Source organism: Oncorhynchus gorbuscha, linkage group LG03 (genome assembly GCF_021184085.1).
Source record: "Oncorhynchus gorbuscha isolate QuinsamMale2020 ecotype Even-year linkage group LG03, OgorEven_v1.0, whole genome shotgun sequence".
Taxonomy (NCBI): Eukaryota; Metazoa; Chordata; class Actinopteri; order Salmoniformes; family Salmonidae; genus Oncorhynchus; species Oncorhynchus gorbuscha.
In genome coordinates, this window is record NC_060175.1 from 84054606 (window position 1) to 84074114 (window position 19509).

General features: G+C 45.6%; 1 pseudogene; it reads left to right on the forward strand.

Moving 5' to 3' along the window:
* LOC124032080 overlaps positions 1–19509 on the forward strand; it is a 292998-nt pseudogene that overhangs the window by 64392 nt on the left and 209097 nt on the right.

Here is a 19509-nt window from a genome sequence, read left to right on the forward strand (position 1 = left end):
GGGTGGGGACGAGGTGGGGGAGAATTTGATACTCAGAGAGTAGAATTGGCGAAATCAGGACTCAATGATAATGTCCTTAACATGGTCCAGTTTTTTCCCTGAAAACCAAGTGTACTGATCTAATAGTCAGTCTTCTCTCAATAATTTGTAATTATTCTGTGTAAACCACTTGTATTTGTGCATTGTCCCTACATTTAAAGACTCCTACCAGCGATATTTTAAAACTTTTACTGTTGAAAAAGTTTAATTACAATTAAGTACGTACACTAAAGGGTAAAAAAATATGCTATGAGCAAAATAGTGTTTTTTAGACACAACTGCAAACTTCAAGGTGTAGGTTATCTAGGAGTAGGTTATCTAGGAGTAGGTTATCTAGGAGTAGGTTATCTGGGAGTAGGTTATCTAGGAGTAGGTTATCTGGGAGTAGGTTATCTAGGAGTAAGGTCTGATGGGAATCTGTGATGTCATTGGCCTGCCCCCTTGCTTGAGGAACAATAGAAGAGCAACAGAGAACTACAGAGGAAAGCCCCACCCCCCCTTTGAGACCTATTGCCTTTAGGTTAGTAAAGCAGGTGCTAAATTATGTGAAAAGGAGAGTGGAGTGCCACTAAGATCAATTCTGTTCATCAATGTACGCTACCGGTCAAAAGTTTTAGAACACCTAGTCATTCAAGGGATTTTGTTTATTTTGACTATTTTCTACATTGTAGAATATTAGTGAAGACATCAAAACCATGAAATAACACATATGGAATCACGTACTAACCAAAAAAGTGTTAAACAAATCAAAATATATTTTATAGTTGAGATTTTTCAAATAGCCACCCTTTGCCTTGATGACAGCTTTGCACACTCTTGGCATTCTCTCAACCAGCTTCACCTGTAATGCTTTTCCAACAGTCTTGAAGGAGTTCCCACATATGCTGAGCACGTGTTGGCTGCTTTTCCTTCACTCTGCCGTCCAACTCATCCCAAACCATCTCAATTTGGTTGAGGTCGGGGTATTGTGGAGTCCCATCTGATGCAGCACTCCATCACTCTCCTTCTTTGTAAAATAGCCCTTACACAGCCTGGAGGTGTGTTGGGTCATTGTCCTGGTGAAAAACAAATGAAAGTCCCACTAAGCCTTAACCAGATTGGACGGCATGTCGCTGCAGAATGCTGTGGTAGCCATGCTGGTCATGTGTGCCTTGAATTTGTAATAAATCACAGACAGTGTCACCAGCAAAACACCCCCACACAATAATTCCTCCTCCTCCATGCTTTACGGTGGGAAATACACATGCGGAGATCATCCATTTGCCCACAACGCATCTCACATAGCCACGGCGTTTGGAACAAAAACTCTACAATTTGGTCTGTAGACCAAAGGATCTAATGTCCATTGCTCGTGTTTCTTGGCCCAAGCAAGTCTCTTCTTCTTATTGGTGTCCTTTAGTAGTGGTTTCTTTGCAGCATTTCGACCATGAAGGCCTGATTCACTGTCTCCTCTTAACAGTTGATTTTGAGATGTGTCTGTTTCTTGAACTCTGTGAAGCATTTATTTGGGCTGTACTTTCTGAGGCTGGCAACTGCAATGAACTTATCCCCTGCAGTAGAAGTAACTCTGGGTCTTCCATTTCTGTGGTGGTCCTCATGAGAGCCAGTTTCAACATAGCACTTGATGGTTTTTGCGACTGCACTTGAAGAAACTTTCAAAGTTCTTGAAATGTTCTGTATTGACTGGCCGTCATCTCTTAAAGTAATGATGGACTGTCGTTTCTCTTTTCTTATTTGTGCTGTTCTTGCCATAATTTGGACTTGGTCTTTTACCAAATAGGCCTATCTTCTATATACCCCCCTACCTTGTCACAACACAACTGATTGTCTGAAACGCATTAAGAAGGAAAGAAATTCCCTGTTAATTGAAATGCATTCCAGGTTACGACCTCATGAAGCTGGCTGAAAGAATGCCAAGAGTGTGCAAAGCTGTAATCAAGGCAAAGGATGGCTATTTGAAAAATCTGGAAAATAAAATATATTTTGATTTGTTTAACGCTTTTTTGGTTACTATGTGATTCCATATGCGTGGAATTTTCTACAATGTAGAAAATAGTCAAAATAAAGAAAAACCCTTGAATGAGTAGGTGTTTTGACCACTTTTGACTGGTAGTGCACATGTTTGTGGCTTTGTGTCTTCAGACAAAGGACGACTAAAGAATTCACCCGGCGGCATTCCTCCTTTCCATCCTCCAGTCTGGTCACATCATGGCTCAGATCACGCACATCTCCTTCCTTCCCAGAGAGCTTAGTGGCAGGCAGAGTGTGTATTGTGTGTGATTGATTGTCTCCTATGGAAGCGATATGTCTTCTAATGAATGAGGGATTCCTGGCACCAGTTAATTAGTGTTGTGTAAGAGGATGTGATGTGCTAGAGAGCTGGAGGTCGCTACGCTAATACGGGTGCTAGTGATTATCTTCTGGTTACATGTGTCAGTGCGTGTGAAAGATACCTCCTGGTGCCCGCTACACACAGGTCTATCACACATACATCAATGAACCACTTTTCTTTAACAGTGACAGTGTGTGTATGCTGCTATTTTGAGGGTGATATGCAAATTTGGCCTATATGTCACTCACACTTTCTTCTGCCCCCCCCCCTCTTCCAATCTCTCTCTCCTCCTCTCTCTAACTCCCTCCCTCCCAATCTCCCCCTCTCGCCCAATCTCTCTCTCCTCCTCTCTCTAACTCCCTCCCTCCCAATCTCCCCCTCTCGCCCAATCTCTCTCTCCCCTCTCGCTCGCTCTCTCCCTCCCCCAATCTCTTCCTCCCTCAAATCCCTCCCTCCCTCCCAATATCTCTCTCTCTCTCTCTCTCTCTCTCTCTCTCTGTCTCTCTGTCTCTCTGTCTCTCTGTCTCTCTCTCTCTCTCTCTCTCTCTCTCTCTCTCTCTCTCTCTCTCTCTCTCTCTCTCTCTCTCTCTCTCTCTCTCTCTCTCTCTCTCTCTACCCCCCCCCAATCGCTCTCTCTCCCCGCTCTCTCCCTACCATTCCAAATCCCTCCCAAAATCTCTCTTTCCACTCTCTCCCTCCCAATCTCTCACTCCCTTCTCCATCCCTCATAATCTCTCTCTTTCCATATCCTTTCCTCCCAATCTTTCTCCCCCCTCTCTCCCCCTCCCAATCTCTCTCTCCCTTCCTCCCAATCTCTTTCGCCCTCTCCCTTCCTCCCAATATCTCTCTCCCCTCTCTCATCTCTCACCCTCTTTGTCTCTCTCTCTCTCTCTATCTATCTCTGTCTCGCTCTAACCCCCCACCCCCCCCTCTCTGCAGCCACTCCAAATAGACGATAACTTCTGTGGTCAGGACTTCAACCAGCCCCTGGGGGGGACCAGTACCATCGAGGGTATGCCTCTGTTCGTGGACAAGGACGATGGTATGACGTCGGTGGCAGCCTATGAATACCGCGGCCACACTGTGGCCTTCGCCGGCACACGCAGCGGACATATTAAGAAGGTAGGCCACTGGTGGATTCTGTGTGTTTGTGTGTGTACATGTGTTACCGACCTCTGGTTATGAGGATGAATTTAAAGTCTCTGACTCATTTCCGCCTGGTCACTGTTGAGCTGGAGCTCTAAGAAGCTGGTCTTTCAAAAGCTGTAGAAACTCCTTTTTGCTGGATGGGTGGATGTGATTGAGATCTCTCTAGACTCTCTCTGGAGTCTCCTTAGACAGACAGGTTGCTTCCCACAATGTACCAACGCTCCAGCTTACACGTCTATAGAAGTTCCAGCGCCAGTTGGGACAGAGAGGACGAGTCGGAAATGGGATGTGCGTCACGGGTAACATCACTGCCGTATCTGCTTGCTGCCCTAGCTGAACATGAGCTCAATTCCCGCCTGCATTTTAAGCTATGCCTACCCAGACTCGGGATTTGTTGGGAAAGTTGTTTTTCTGAAGAGGACCCTCTCCGGAAACAAAGGTTTTACCCCTTTCCTAAGAGAATACGACATCCTCCACAGATCTAGTGCTCTTGCTCCTAGGTCTGGGATCCTAAGACTAACTGGAGTAGACCCACACATAGTGGGTTTGTCAATCACCGGCTTCTTCAGGCAATCGCTGTCGTGCTGTGAGCCACTGCTGTTCCTTCTATGGTGCTGTTCCCAGAGCTCTGGAGAATAGGAAAGAACAGGAGAGAACAGGGAGTAGAGGAGAGAACAGGGGAGAACAGTAGAGAACAGTAGAGAACAGGAGAGAACAGGGAGTAGAGGAGAGAAGAGGGGAGAACAGGAGAGAACAGGAGAGAACAGGGAGAAGAGGGGAGAACAGGAGAGAACAGGAGAGAACAGGGAGAAGAGGGGAGAACAGGAGAGAACAGGAGAGAACAGGGAGAAGAGGGGAGAACAGGAGAGAACAGGGAGTAGAGGAGAGAACAGGGAGAACAGGAGAGAACAGGGAGAACAGGAGAGAACAGGAGAGAACAGGGAGAACAGGAGAGAACAGGAGAGAACAGGGAAAATTGGAAAACATGGGAAAACAGGAGAGAGCAGGAGAGAACAGGGAGTAGAGGAGAGTAGAGGGGAGAACAGTAGAGAACAGGAGAGAACAGGAGAGAACAGGAGAGAACAGGGAACATTGGAAAACAGGGGAAAACAGGAGAGAGCAGGAGAGAACAGGAGAGAACAGGGAGTAGAGGAGAGAAGAGGGGAGAACAGTAGAGAACAGGAGAGAACAGGGTAGGGGGCAGGACTAGGTGTTGGAGTCCTTCACTGCCAACAGAGAGGACTCTAGGACGCCTATCAGATGGTTCCAGACTATTAACACTGAGTAGAGGCTAAAAATGGCCTTGGTGGTGGGATCCAGGTTTTGTCAGAACTCCACTAAAAGCTGAGAGTGAGTCGATTTGACAGTATCTTTGTAGGGTGGTTATTATAAATATATGAAATTATTAGGTCAGATAATAGAGTAATATGTGACCCGTTTCAAGAAACTAGGGGTATGTCACACGTCACTACTTCACAGGAGAGGTATTTGAACATCATTTTAATAACAAACTTGTCTGCCATCTGTAAATACATATAAAATATTTAAATTACAAGCCTAGTTGGTTTAGCCACAGAACAAGACAGGAACCTTCCTGCTACCCATGATTGGCTGAGATAATGCATGGGCTGGACATGCCTAGAGATGTGTTTGGATTGGTCTGCCATGTAGCATTCTTCTGTCTATAACATGAGCTGTTCAATATGTGTAGATAATCCTTGCTACCGCAGCATTTTTGACAGATATAATGTTAGACATGGAGAGCTGCCAAAGTGTTGCTTCTGCTCTCAACAACATTGCTGCCATGAATTTAGCAAGCGCTGTCGACAAAGATCAGTGGGAAAAAGTTGTGATGGACGACTTTCTGCACATCAGTGTGAACCGGAGTGATTTGACACAACAACGGGCCAAACAAGCTATAGCTAGCTACAAACCAAACTGAAAAGACATGCTGCCATGAACGTTCATTCATGTATACGGGTAAGAGTCCAGCGACATTTTCAGTTACTGTATTATACGTTTCTGATTTTTTTCAGAAAGTCATTTTCATTGTAAGTTAAATCGTAGTGCTAGCTAGTAAACGTTAGCTTGCTGGCTCGCTAGCTAACATTATGTGTATGATCTGTGTAGTAATATTATTTGTATCTCAGAGCCATTTGCATTGCTAGTTATAGCCTAATGTTAGCTAGCTAGCTAACATTGAACCTAGTTGGTTACCTTTAGCTGCCTGCAGATTCATACTCCATCATTTCATGCATGGTGGCTAGCTATGACAATCCATTTGAAATATAGCTATAGGTTGGGATTATGGTTCATTTTTTAGCTAGCTAACATGTCTTAACAAAAGACTCCACTTCGCCAGATGATTATATGACCCATGAAGTTAGCCAGTTGTCTCTGGGGTGAATACACCAGTTTTATTCTTAAAATCTTTGGTTGTTTACTACACTACCTTTCTCACTCTGTTTAGCACATGGCCTCACATGTGAATCCTTAAAAATATGGGTGGGGAGGGTGTGGCTTAAGAAGGCTTAAGAGGGTGTGAACGATGTTGAATGGGTGTAGACAAAGAAGAGCTCTCCAGTAGGTGTACGTACCAAAACACTGAAGGGCCATTTTCTCAAAAGTGGAGTTACAAGTTTAGCAACTTTCAAAGCCATTACTTTCCCATTGTTCCTCAACTGCAGTGTATGACATACCATTTCGTAGTCACTACTTTTATCTAATGTAAAAAAACAACACTATTTAAAATGTTGCAACATAAGACGGAATTGAGGCGGTCGGTCACGTATGGAATGAATGCAACCACACATTCTATACACACCAGCATCCACACCTGCATACACACTGATAGACACTGAACCATTATTCAGGCATTAATGCAGACTAGTCTAGGTCTAGGACACACACACACACACACACACACACACACACACACACACACACACACACACACACACACACACACACACACACACACACACACACACACACACACACACACACACACACACACACACACACACACACACACACACACACACACACACACACACACACGCCTCTCCTGTTTTGCTAAGTCGGCTGAAACCCAGTCCCATAGTCCTTGGTGCTGACCCCTGAGGTAGCGGTTGCTAGCTGTGGGTTTGGAGCGGTGCTTTGCTGTGGGCGTCTGTCTGCAGGCTGCAGCCGGTTGGCCGGCAGGATGCTGGAAGGGGATGTGGAGGCTGGGGGGGGGTGTGGAAGCTGGGGGTGGGATGGATCCGTAGATCTCAGAGGGAAGATATCCCTTCCACAATCGGAATCCCATTTCCCCTTTGCCACCATCTCTTCCTGTGTGGAGGCCAAGTGCTGGGTGGTGGGGCACAGGCTGCTGGAGTTATCACATACAGATCGATGTAGTGCTGTACATACAGGAACAGAGACTGTTGACTAGCTGGCTGTGGCTAGGGAAGCATAGTCATCACTGCAGAGCAGAACCAGTCCCTCCTGAAGTCTCTCTTCAGGAGACCCTGACATCACAGTGTCCTACCACCAGGCCATCACAAACGGCTTGTCCTCTCTGATTATACACACATATAAACTGCAGTCCAATTTCATACAGTGGCATCAATGTAATTTTCTCCTGATTTGGTTTTGTTTGTTGATATGTTTGTTTGGCTTGTAATTGTAGTGGTTTGACGGTCGGGAACAGCCCATCTGGGGCGGGCGGGCAGGAGCAGAGCAGTGCTTCTGTGTGGAGAGAGGAGAGTGTGTGGAGGGCCCCCCGATCGTTGTTGGCAGTCTTGTTTTATTGCTATTCATTTGGAGTTAAACTGTGCGCCGTGCCCTAATGAAATGTAAAGTTGCAGTCTATTGATGGGAGGCTTTGGGGTCTGATAGCGGCTCATTGGAATTCGCCCAGTCCTCCCGTTGCTACGGCTGCAAGGCCCTTATTGACTCATCTGTATGAATATATAATCACAGGCGTAAATCTTAGCAGGCGTCGGAGGCAGCGGACGGCTGGACGTGTGCAAATGCAACTAGTCTAGTGCTGGAGGGGAGGTATGGGACACACCAGATGATGTGTGTGTGTTTGGGTAAAGCCTCCACACACAAGGATTCATATGGTATTTCTCTCAAATGTGCACACATTTGTTAACATCCCTGTTAGTGAGCATTTCTCCTTTGCCAAGATAATCCATCCACCTGATAGGTGTGGCATACAAAAAAGCGGACTAAACAGCATGGCTATTACACAGGTGCACCTTGTGCTGGGAACAATAAAAAGGCCACTCTAAAATGTGCAGTTTTGTCACACTATACAATGCCACAGATGTCTTAAGTTTTGAGGGAGCGTGCAATTGGCATGCTGACTGCAGGAACGTCCACCAGAGCTGTTGCCAGAGAATGCAATGTTCATTTCCCTATCATAAACCACCTCCAATGTTGCTTTAGAGAATTTGTCAGTACGTCCAACTGGCCTTACAACCTCAGACCACGTGTATGGCGTTGTATTTGCGAGTGGTTTGCTGATGTTGTGAACTGAGTCCCCCATGGTGCCGGTGAGGTTATGGTATGGGCTGGCATAAGCTACGGACAATGAACACAATTGCATTTTATCGATGGCAATTTGAATGCATAGAGATACCGTGACGAGATCCTGAGGCCCATTGTCGTGCCATTCATACGCCACCATCACCTCATGTTTCAACATGATAATGCTCTGCCCAATGTCCCAAGAATCTGGAAGCTGAATTGTCCCTGTTCTTCCATGGATTGCATACTCACCAGATATGTCACCCATTGAGCAAGTTTGGGATGCTCTGGATCGATGTGTGCGACAACATTCACTCAGGCCACAATCAACAGCCTGATCAACTCTATAAGAAGGAAATGTGTTTCGCTGCATGAGGAAAATGGTGGTCACTCCAGATACTGCCTGGTTTTCTGATCCACGCCCCAAACTTTAAAAAAGTCTCTGTGACCAACAGATGCGTATCTGTATTCCCATTCATGTGAAATCCATAGATCAATGCCTAATGAATTTGTTTAAATTGACTGATTTCCTTGGATGAACTGTAACTCAGTCAAATCATTGTTTATATGTTTGTTCAGTATAGAATGTGCTCATATGGTGTTGTGATCCCTCTCTGTAGGATCAGCTAGTAGAGCTGGGATCACCAGGTCACTGTCTGTTATTTAATAGGATTCCTTAGCTTAGGATTCCTGAGCTGCTGCTGCTTTACAAAGACACAGAGAGAGGAAATACCACATCTCCATAAAACCTGGAAAGCTCTCTCTCAGACTACTTCTATTTACAACCTGAGAATCACCCCTCAGCCCTCACAGCTCCTGCTAAATAGCCTCTCTCAACCCTCTGAACCATTTCAACCGACAAAGACAAAAGAGAGAAAATAAGGAAACAACAAATGCTGTCTGTTTTTTCCCCCAACCTGCTAGGCCTCACCTCCCCTCCCTCCTACCCAAGTGAGATCCGAACGACTGGGCCAATCTGCATATGGCACTGGCCTTGTTACCGTACCGACGGGCTGAGTGGCGTGTGGCTGGCCCTATCAGGCCGTCTGTTCAGTCTCAGTGGCAAGGCTGATCTTGAGGCAGTGAAACATGCAGAGACTCCCAATTAACAACTCATACATAATGGAGCAAGGCTCACTCTCTTCCTTCTCTTTCCCTCTCTGGACTGGTTATATGCACTAGGACTAGGCAGTGTACACTATTTAGTATTTATCCTCCTCCACAGATCCTGGCCTGGGTAAGGATAGAGATATAGAGAGTGGGATGCAGAGGGATAGCCACAGCAAGGTTAGTCAGGGACCGTCCTACATGGACAGACAGGATACAAGCTCCCCAGCGACCAGACCTTTATTGACGTAGCGCTGATGCTAATGTAATATCTGCATCTGTGTCTTTACTGTCAGTGAGAACCAGAGTAATTAAGAAACATGATATCTAAGGTAATGTACCATGTGAATCCTAATTAACGAAATAGCATTTGGAAATGGTGATGATGGAGTCGCCGTATCGGAAGTGCTCCAGTGATGACTGCGTGTTGTAAATGTCAGTTACGAGACTAATGGAAATGATGGATGCTCCCCTGGTGAGGAGCGTTTAACTAACGTTCAGCCTGCTGGACGTTGTCTCAATGTTGATCTGGTATATCGGGATGGGATGATATCACTTTCAGATGATGGAGAGGAGAGGAGTTGGGATGATAGAGCGAGGAGAAGAGATTGATTCCCTCTTCTTTCCCTGATTCCCAGTAGAATGAGCACAAGGCACTGTGTAACAACAGGGCTAGTTTGACTGGCTGGCTGACTGTATGAGAGGCTGTTCAAGAGGCTATTATATCAGCTGCCTATGATATTACCACCATAAGTGCTAAAAGTGGCTGGAGAATTAACATCCTGTCTGTAGCATTATCTCCCTCTCCCCTCCCTTCCTCGTTCTCTGTAGCATTATCTCCCTCTCCCCCTATCCCTCTCCCCTCCCTTCCTCGTTCTCTGTAGCATGTCACCTTGAGCTTCTTCTCCTCTGTGGCGGCCTGGTTGCCCACAGCCCCGGTCCTCCAGAGAATTCCCTGTCAGAATAGCATGTCTCTCAGTATCCATGTGTGTGTGCGCGTGCGTGTGCGTGTTTAAATGTGTGTGTGCGTGCGTGTGCGCGTGTGTGTGTGCAGGAATGTGAAGCACGGGCCTACTGTCCCACTCTTTCCCCCACTGTTAACCCAGGCCCTGTGGGTCCCCAGGCGCTCTCATTTGTTGACTTCTGCAACCGTAAAAGCCTTGGGTTCATGCATGTTAACATCAGAAGCCTCCTCCCTAAGTTTGCTTTATTCACTGCTTTAGCACACTCCCCCCAACCCTGATGTCCTAGCCGTGTCTGAATCCTGACTTAAAACGCCACCAAAAATCGGAAATTTCCATCCCCAATTACAACATTTTCCGTCCAGGCAGAACTGTTAAAGGGGGCGGAATTGCAATCTAATGTCGAGATAACCTGCAGAGTTCTGTCATACGATCTCTCGATCTCTTCTGTCATACGAGGTCTATGTCCAAACAGTTAGAGCTTCTACTTTTAAAGATCCATCTCTCCAGAATTAAGTCCCTCATTGTTGCCGCTTGTTATAGACCCCCTCAGCTCCGAGCTGTGCCCTGGACACCATATGGGAATTGATTGCCCCCCATCTCACGTCAGAGTTTGTATTGCTACGTGACCTAAATTGGGATATGCTTAACACCCCGGCCATCCTACAATCTAAGCTAGATGCACTCAATCTCACTAATTATCAAGGGAACCTACCAGGTACAACGCCAAATCCGTAAACACGGGCACCCTCATAGATATCATCCTAACCAACTTGCCCTCTAAATACACCTCTGCTGTTTTCAACCAGGATCTCAGCGATCATTGCCTCATTGCCTGGCGTCCGTTATGGGTCCGCGGTCAAACGACCACCCCTCATCACTGTCAAACGCTCCCTAAAACACTTCTGCGAGCAGGCCTTTCTAATCGACCTGACCCGGGTATCCTAGAAGGATATTGATCTCATTCCGTCAGTAGAGGATGCCTGGTTATTCTTTAAAAATGCTTTCCTCACCATCTTAAATAACCATGGCCCTTTAAAAAAAATGTAGAACTAAGAACAGATATAGCCCTTGGTTCACTCCAGACTTGACTGCCCTTGACCAGCACAAAAACACCCTGTGGCATACTGCACTAGCTTTGAATAGTCCCCACGATATGCAAAGTCAGTAACCAATACACACAGTCAGTTAGGAAAGCAAAGGCTAGCTTTTTCAAACAGAAATTTGCATCCTGCAGTACTAATTCCAAAAAAGTTTTGGGACACTGTAAAGTCCATGGAGAATAAGAGTACCTCCTCCCAGCTGCCCACTGCAAAGAGACCAGGAAACACTGTCACGACTGATAAATCCACGATAATCGAGAATTTCAATAAGCATTTCTCTATGGCTGGCCATGCTTTCCATCTGGCTACCCCAAACCCGGCCAACAGCTCTGCACCCCATGCAGCAACTTGCCCAAGCCCCCGCTTCTCCTTCACCCAAATCCAGATAGCTGATGTTCTGAAAGAGCTGCAAAATCTGGATCTCTTCAATCAGTTGGGCTAGACAATCTGGATCTCTCTTCCTAAAATGATCTGCCGCCATTGTTACAACCCCTATTTCTAGTCTGTTCAACCTCACTTTCGTATCGTCTGAGATTCCTGGAAAGCGGCCGCGGTCATCCCCCTCTTCAAAGGGGGAGACACTCTAGACCCAAACTGTTACAGACCCATATCCATCCTTCCCTACCTTTCTAAAGTCTTCAAAATCCAAGTGACCAAACAGATCACCAACCATTTCAAATCCCACCGTACCTTCTCCGCTATGCAATCTGGTTTCCGAGCTGGTCACGGGTGCACCTCAGCCACGCTCAAGGTCCTAAACGATATCATAACCACCATCGATAAAAGACAGTACTGTGCAGCCGTCTTCATCTGGCCAAGTATTTAGACTCTGTCAATCACCATATTCTTATCAGCAGGCTCTACAGCCTTGATTTCTCTAATGACTGCCTCGCCTGGTTCACTAACTACTTCTCAGATAGAGTTCAGTGTGCCAAATCGGAGGGTCTGTTGTCTGGACCTCTGGCAGTCTCTATGGGGGTGCCGCAGGGTTAAATTCTCGGGCCGAATATTTTCTCTGTATATATCAATGATGTCGCTCTTGCTGTGGGTGATTCTTTGATCCACCTCTATGCAGACAACACCATTCTGTATACATCTGGCCCTTCTTTGGACACTGTGTTAACAAACAAGCTTCAACGCCATACAATACTCCTTCCGTGGCCTCCAACTGCTCTTAAATTCTAGTAAAACGAAATGCATGCTCTTCAACCGATCGCTGTCCGCACCCTCCCGCCTGACTAGCATCACTATGGACTATGGACGGTTCTGACTTAGAATATGTGGACAACTATAAATACAAGCATTTCGCTACACTCGCATTAACATCTGCTAACCATGTGTATGTGACAAATACATTTGATTTGATTTGACATGGGTGTCTGACTAGACTGTAAAATCTCCTTCCAGACTCACATTAAGCATCTCCAATCCAAAGTTAAATTGAATCGGCTTCCTATTTTGCAACAAAGCCTCCTTCACTCATTCCAAAAATAACCTCGTAAAACTGACTATCCTACCGATCCTTGACTTCGGCGATGTAATTGACAAAATAGCCTCCAACACTCTACTCAGCAAATTGGATGCAGTCTATAACAGTGCCATCCGTTTTGTCACCAAAGCCCCATATACTACCCACCACTGCGACCTGTATGCTCTCGTTGGCTGGTCTTTTCCACATATTAGTCACCAAACCCACTGGCTCCAGGTCATCTATAAGTCTTTGCTAGGTAAAGCCCCGCCTTATCTCAGCTCACTGGTCACCTTAACAACACACACAGGCTCCAGCAGGTATATCTCTCAGGTCATCCCCAAAGCCAACTCCCGCTTTGGCTGCCTTTTCTTCCAGTTCAGTGCTGCTAATGACTGGAACGAATTGCAAAAATCACTGAAGTTTGAGACTTATATCTCCCTCACTAACTTTAAGTGTCAGCTGTCAGAGCAGCTTACTGATCGCTGCAGCTGTACACAGCCCATCTGTAAATAGCCCATCCAACCAACTACCTACCTCATCCCCATATTTGTTTTTGTTTTCTGCTCTTTTGCACACCAGTATTTCTACTTGCACATCCTCATCTGCACATATATCATTCCAGTGTAAATTGCTAAATTGTAATTACTTTGCAACTATTGGCCTATTTATTGCCTTACCTCCTTACTTCATTTGCACCCACTGTATACAGATTTGTCTGTTGTGCTATTGACTGTATGTTTGTTTTCCCATGTGTAACTCCGTGTTGTTGTTTTTGTCGCACTGCTTTGCTTTATCTTGGACAGGTCGCAGTTGTAAATGAGAACTTGTTCTCAACTGGCCTACCTGGTTAAATAAAGGTGAAAAGAAAAAGTTTTTACATTTTCTTCCACCACTGTTCTTCCACCACAGTTCTTCCACCACCACCACTGTTCTACATAACTCTATATATAGTCCTATCTAAATCTACTCAACAAGGGGAAGACTGTGAAGAGTGTGGATGCCTTTATAAAGTGCTTGCGGAGTGAACTGAATTAAAAGGCTACAAGATTTTGCACTCTGGGGAGCTGACATGGTGGTGTGGTAGGGGTTCTTGATGCAGACCGAGCTCCAGGACTCTGTGAGGTTGTCAGTTCCACTCCCAGGTGGGGTATTACTTGATATATTACTTAAGTGTCCTTGAGCCCGGCTGGCTTCCTGTGTGATATCCGTCAATAGAGCTAGATGGTGATATTAGTGAGCCGTACTGAATAATGACATTTTCATAAGCAAGCTGGTTGGGAGGCTGGTGAGAAACATGAATCAATTTATCGACTTGTGATTTGAATACACCTCTGCATGTACCAATAGCTGTTTAGCTAATCTAATATTTCCCCCCATATTCAGGCTCTTTAGTTGTATGTGGTAAGGGGAGTCTAGTGCTCCAGACACCACATACTGCAGTGATGTCTACTGTCAGGTGCCATGGGCCAAATCAAGCTGTCTATTGAACACACTGACTAATCCCTGGCATGGCGGTACACTTTGGTGTATGTGTGTGATCCGGAGATGGAACTCAAGGTGTGTGTGACCCGGAGATGGAACTCAAGGTGTGTGTGACCCGGAGATGGAACTCAAGGTGTGTGTGTGTCCCGGAGATGGAACTCAAGGTGTGTGTGACCCGAAGATGGAACTCAAGGTGTGTGTGATCTAGGGAGAGGGCAGTGTTGATACGTACCCCTGACTGTGGTGTTGCAGCTGTGGCCTCTTCATATGAGGGCAGTGCCCACCTGATGCCATGCACAGCTGCTGATTCATCAACGGCTTGCTATCCCCACATAACTGTACCCCCCTGACATCACACTCCCAACGTCAGACAACTGTGTGTGTGTGTGTGTGTATCCCGTTCCAGAGGAAGAGAAGATCAACTGTTCCCCTCACCTGCCCCATCTGTCTATTCTTCACATAAGCTATACAGTACACACAGCCTGTCGGTTTGTCTGCTTCGTCACATGTTCAGTCAGCCACAGCTTCGTGGGTATCAAACACTCACATGCATGTACGGCTCGTTGACATTGTAACACACACTCTTTAGCTAGTATGCTGTTACGAGAATCGGTTCAGCCAACAATAGCATGGCACATATGTCAGACAGCGACAGTGTTATATTCTACTGTACCTCATTGTTGTCCTGTTATTCATTAGACTACCTGTGTGTATTCAGACACTGTGTCCGACAGCATTCAGTCTGGACTCAGGAGAGGAGAGCATCCCTCCTATGTTATTAACCTCATATTGATAGATGTTGTCTGAGACAGCTGTTCTAGACGTGCTTCACAAACTTCTGTAGATTACTTTGTAGTGGCCCTGTCATCTTCCTATGAAAGGCTTGAAACGCTTGATTAGCCTTGAAGTTTCCATCACCAAGAGAGACATAGGCATGTGGGTATTCTGGGATGACTGAACACACACATATGCTGATCCATGTGTCAGGGCTGAGCAGACAAGACTAGAGCCCATTGTTGATGGAGACGAGCCTGTAGATTTTCCACTCATCAGTTGTGTGATTATCAAGTAGACATCACATTTCTGGAGAGGCTTCTGCAATCAGAACACTGGGGCACTTGAACACACACACACACACACACACACACACACACACACACACACACACACACACACACACACACACACACACACACACACACACACACACACACACACACACACACACACACACACACACACACACACACACACACACACACACACACACACACACACACACACACACACACACACACACACACACACACACACACTTAAACTCTATCTTTAAGTTGTTTCCAACCTTCCCCAGCTCTGATTCATCATTCTATTTGACTGTCAGTCCATAAGTCAGTGTGTCTATTTGTCGGTCTGTCGGTGGTTCTCCACAGTGCTTGGTGTCAGGTGAAGCTAGAGGTTGTGAGGTTGTGAAGTTCACACAACCCCCTTCACCTCCACACTTTCAGCTAGCTCTGGCCTTTGATCTGCTCTGCCTGCCAGCCTGCCTGCCTGCCTGCCTGCCTGCCTGCCTGCCTGCCTGCCTGCCTGCCTGTCTGTCTGTCTGCCTGGTGGGAGGAGTGATTGCTCCTCCATTGCATAGAATAGAGAGAGTGTGTTGCTCTGCTCGGTGTGTCAAAAGACACAGCCTGGAGACATTCAAAACACGTCCATAAACGGTAGCCATGGCGGCTGAGGCTTTTCTTTTCCCGCTTTTGAACTTTTTCCACAGAGCTGGAAGAGGGAGGGCTGGCTGATTTAGCATTCCTCTGCAGCGGAGAGAGAGAGAGAACAATCTAAAAGATAACCATAGGTAGTATAATTCTCCAATCTGTTGGCCCTGACTGTGCCAAGAAGCTCCATTGTGCCTGAGACACTGACGGCGTTAGATTACTGAGCCTGATATCACAGTGCCACTCTCAGCCTCTCCATGGCTAAAAGAACAAGTGTTGTCAGCTCCCCCCTCTCCCCCCTCCCAACCAAACAATGCTCTACTCCCCAGGCTTTTGGTTCCATTGTGGTGGGAACAATGGCTTACAGCGGAAAGGCAAGCGAGTGGTGCGGTGAGTGTAATCTCCCTGTGCTGTGTTGTACTGTACTGTGCTGTGAGGAGGGGAGCGAGTCAGAGCAGACATGGGGACTGAGGCGGACGGCGGGGCTATGCTGGGGCCTCTTCTCTGCTTAATTAAAGCGCACAGAGACTTGGCAGGCTTCCTGACACAGCCCAGTCATGTGAGGGTAAGGTGGTTAGGGGGGAATGTAGGGTACTGTTTAGAGCCCCCTCCCTCTCCTCTCCGCTCTGCTCCTCCCCTATGGGTCACAGGCATAACGCGGCGGTGATGGTTCTGTTCTGTGTGGGCAATGTTATGGGTTGTGGTTTGGTTTGGTTGGAGAGGAAAGGGGGGATTAAGACTGAGCCGTCGTCACCTCCCTCTCTCTCTCTGGGCACACAGTGCCACACACACATAATATACCCCACAGTTCACAAGAACAATTCATGTACTCCCCAGTCCCCATTTCCTATTGAATTGCACTTACCACCTATTTTATTTGTCTGTGAAAAAAGCATGACTAGTTTGTAAATGTAGTGTACAGATTATTTGTCTGCAGTTTGTGTATGAATCATGGTTGGCCACCATGTTAATGCATAGGCACACAGTGTACATCTGATTTACTGTGTGTGTGAGTCCCTGAGTCTCTCCCTCTGTCTGTGTCTTCATGTGTGTCGACATACATGTGTGTGTCTACAGTATCATATGTGTGTGCCTCTGGTGTCAGCTCCGTGCTCCCCTTACACACCCTCCCTCTCTAACTGGGATTAGTCCACTCATGCCTGTCAGTGGGCTATGGGGCTGCAGAGCAGTGTGTGTATGTGGGTCTGTGTAGACGAGAGAGGATTGGGATGCTCCTGGTCACCATCTGAGCCAAGCACGAGTTGTTTTGGCTTTGATATTACAGAGGGGCCCTTTCTGCTGTGGGGTGAGAAGCAGTCAAAAACAGGGAGTGTGTGACTGTGAGTGTGTGACTGTGAGTGTGTGCAAGTGTTAATGTGCGTGTTAGTGGGCTCGTAGTAGCGATTATAGGGGAAGATTCGGGTTGTGACGATTAGGACATTTTGGGTAACAATAAATTGTCATGCAAATGGCCACGGTTATTGTCATAATTGTCATTTTTGTTGAAAATGGTTTTGAGCATGTAATGCATCATAATGCATCTTTGGAAACTGGCTACGACATACCTAATGAATACCACAACTACATACCTAATGAATACCACAACTACATACCTAATGAATACCACAACTACATACCTAATGAATACCACAACTACATACCTAATGAATACCACAACTACATACTTAATGAATACCACTACGACATACCTAATGAATACCACTACGACATACCTAATGAATACCACTACGACATACCTAATGAATTCCACTACGACATACCTAATGAATACCACAACTACATACCTAATGAATACCACAACGACATACCTAATGAATACCACTACGACATACCTAATGAATACCACTACGACATACCTAATGAATACCACTACGGCATACCTAATGAATACCACTACGGCATACCTAATGAATACCACTACGACATACCTAATGACTACCACTACGACATACCTAATGAATACCACTACGACATACCTAATGAATACCACTACGACATACCTAATGAATACCACTACGACATACCTAATGAATACCACAACTACATACCTAATGAATACCACTACGACATACCTAATGAATACCACTACGACATCCATAATGAATACCACTACGACATACCTAATGAATACCACTACGACATACCTAATGAATACCACTACGACATACCTACTGAATACCACTACGACATACCAAATGAATACCACAACTACATACCTAATGAATACCACAACTACATTCCTAATGAATACCACTACGACATACCAAATGAATACCACTACGACATACCAAATGAATACCACTACGACATACCTAATGAATACCACTACGACATACCTAATGAATACCACTACGACATACCTAATGAATACCACTACGACATACCTAATGAATACCACTACGACATACCTAATGAATACCACAACTACATACCTAATGAATACCACTACGACATACATAATGAATGGGCAGGATTTCTCAAGTATTACATATTTCTATACTTATGGTTCTCATGTAAACATAGTCAATCGTTTTAAGGCTTATCCTATCAGTGCTGTAGCCTGTAGTGCCCATAGCGTTGGCTGATCATTGACTCCCTCTCTGCATTCTGGGAAAAAGGATGTTTTCTGAGGGGTTGAACAAAGTGCAGCTTGTGACCTATGAGATCAACTCCCAATCAGATGACTGCTCACATTCCAGGAGTGTCACAGGCATGCGCATGCTCACACACACACACACACACACACACACACACACACACACACACACACACACACACACACACACACACACACACACACACACACACACACACACACACACACACACACACACACACACACACACACACACACACACACACAAACAAACAAACACCCATGTTTACATTACTTGTTAGGACTTTTTGGAGAGACAAAAATTATTCCCATTCAAAATCATATTTTTCTGAAGTCCTAAACCTAATACTAAACCTAATACTAACCCTAGCCTAATCCTAAACCTGTCTAGGCCCCTTACATCTTTCAATCTTTCACTGCAGCCCTTAACAAAGAGCTGTAGTAAGTGACAGAATGGGTGGCAATAAATAAGTTATTCCTAAATATATAAAAAACTAAAAGCATTGTATTTGGGACATATCATTCACTAAATGTGAGAACTGAATCTTGTAATTAATTATGTGGGAATTGAGCAAGTTGTAATGGTCAAAACATATTGATAGAACAGTAGTTAAGATGGGGAGAAGTCTGTCCATAATAAAGCGCTGCGCTACCTTCTTAACAGCACTATCAACAAGGCAGAACCTACAGACCCTAATTTTGTCACACCTGGACTACTGTCCGGTCATGTGGTCAGGTACCACAAAGAGGGAGTTAGGAAAATGACAGTTGGCCCAGAACAGGGCAGCACGGCTGGCCCTTAAATGTACACGGAGAGCTAACATTAATAATATGCATGTCAATCTCTCTTGGCTTAAAGTTGAGGAGAGATTGACTTCATCACTACTTGTATTTGTAATAAGTATTGACATTTTGATTGCACTGAGCTGTCTGTTTAAACTACTAGCGCACAGCTCAGACACCCATACATACCCCACAAGCCATGTCCAGAACAGA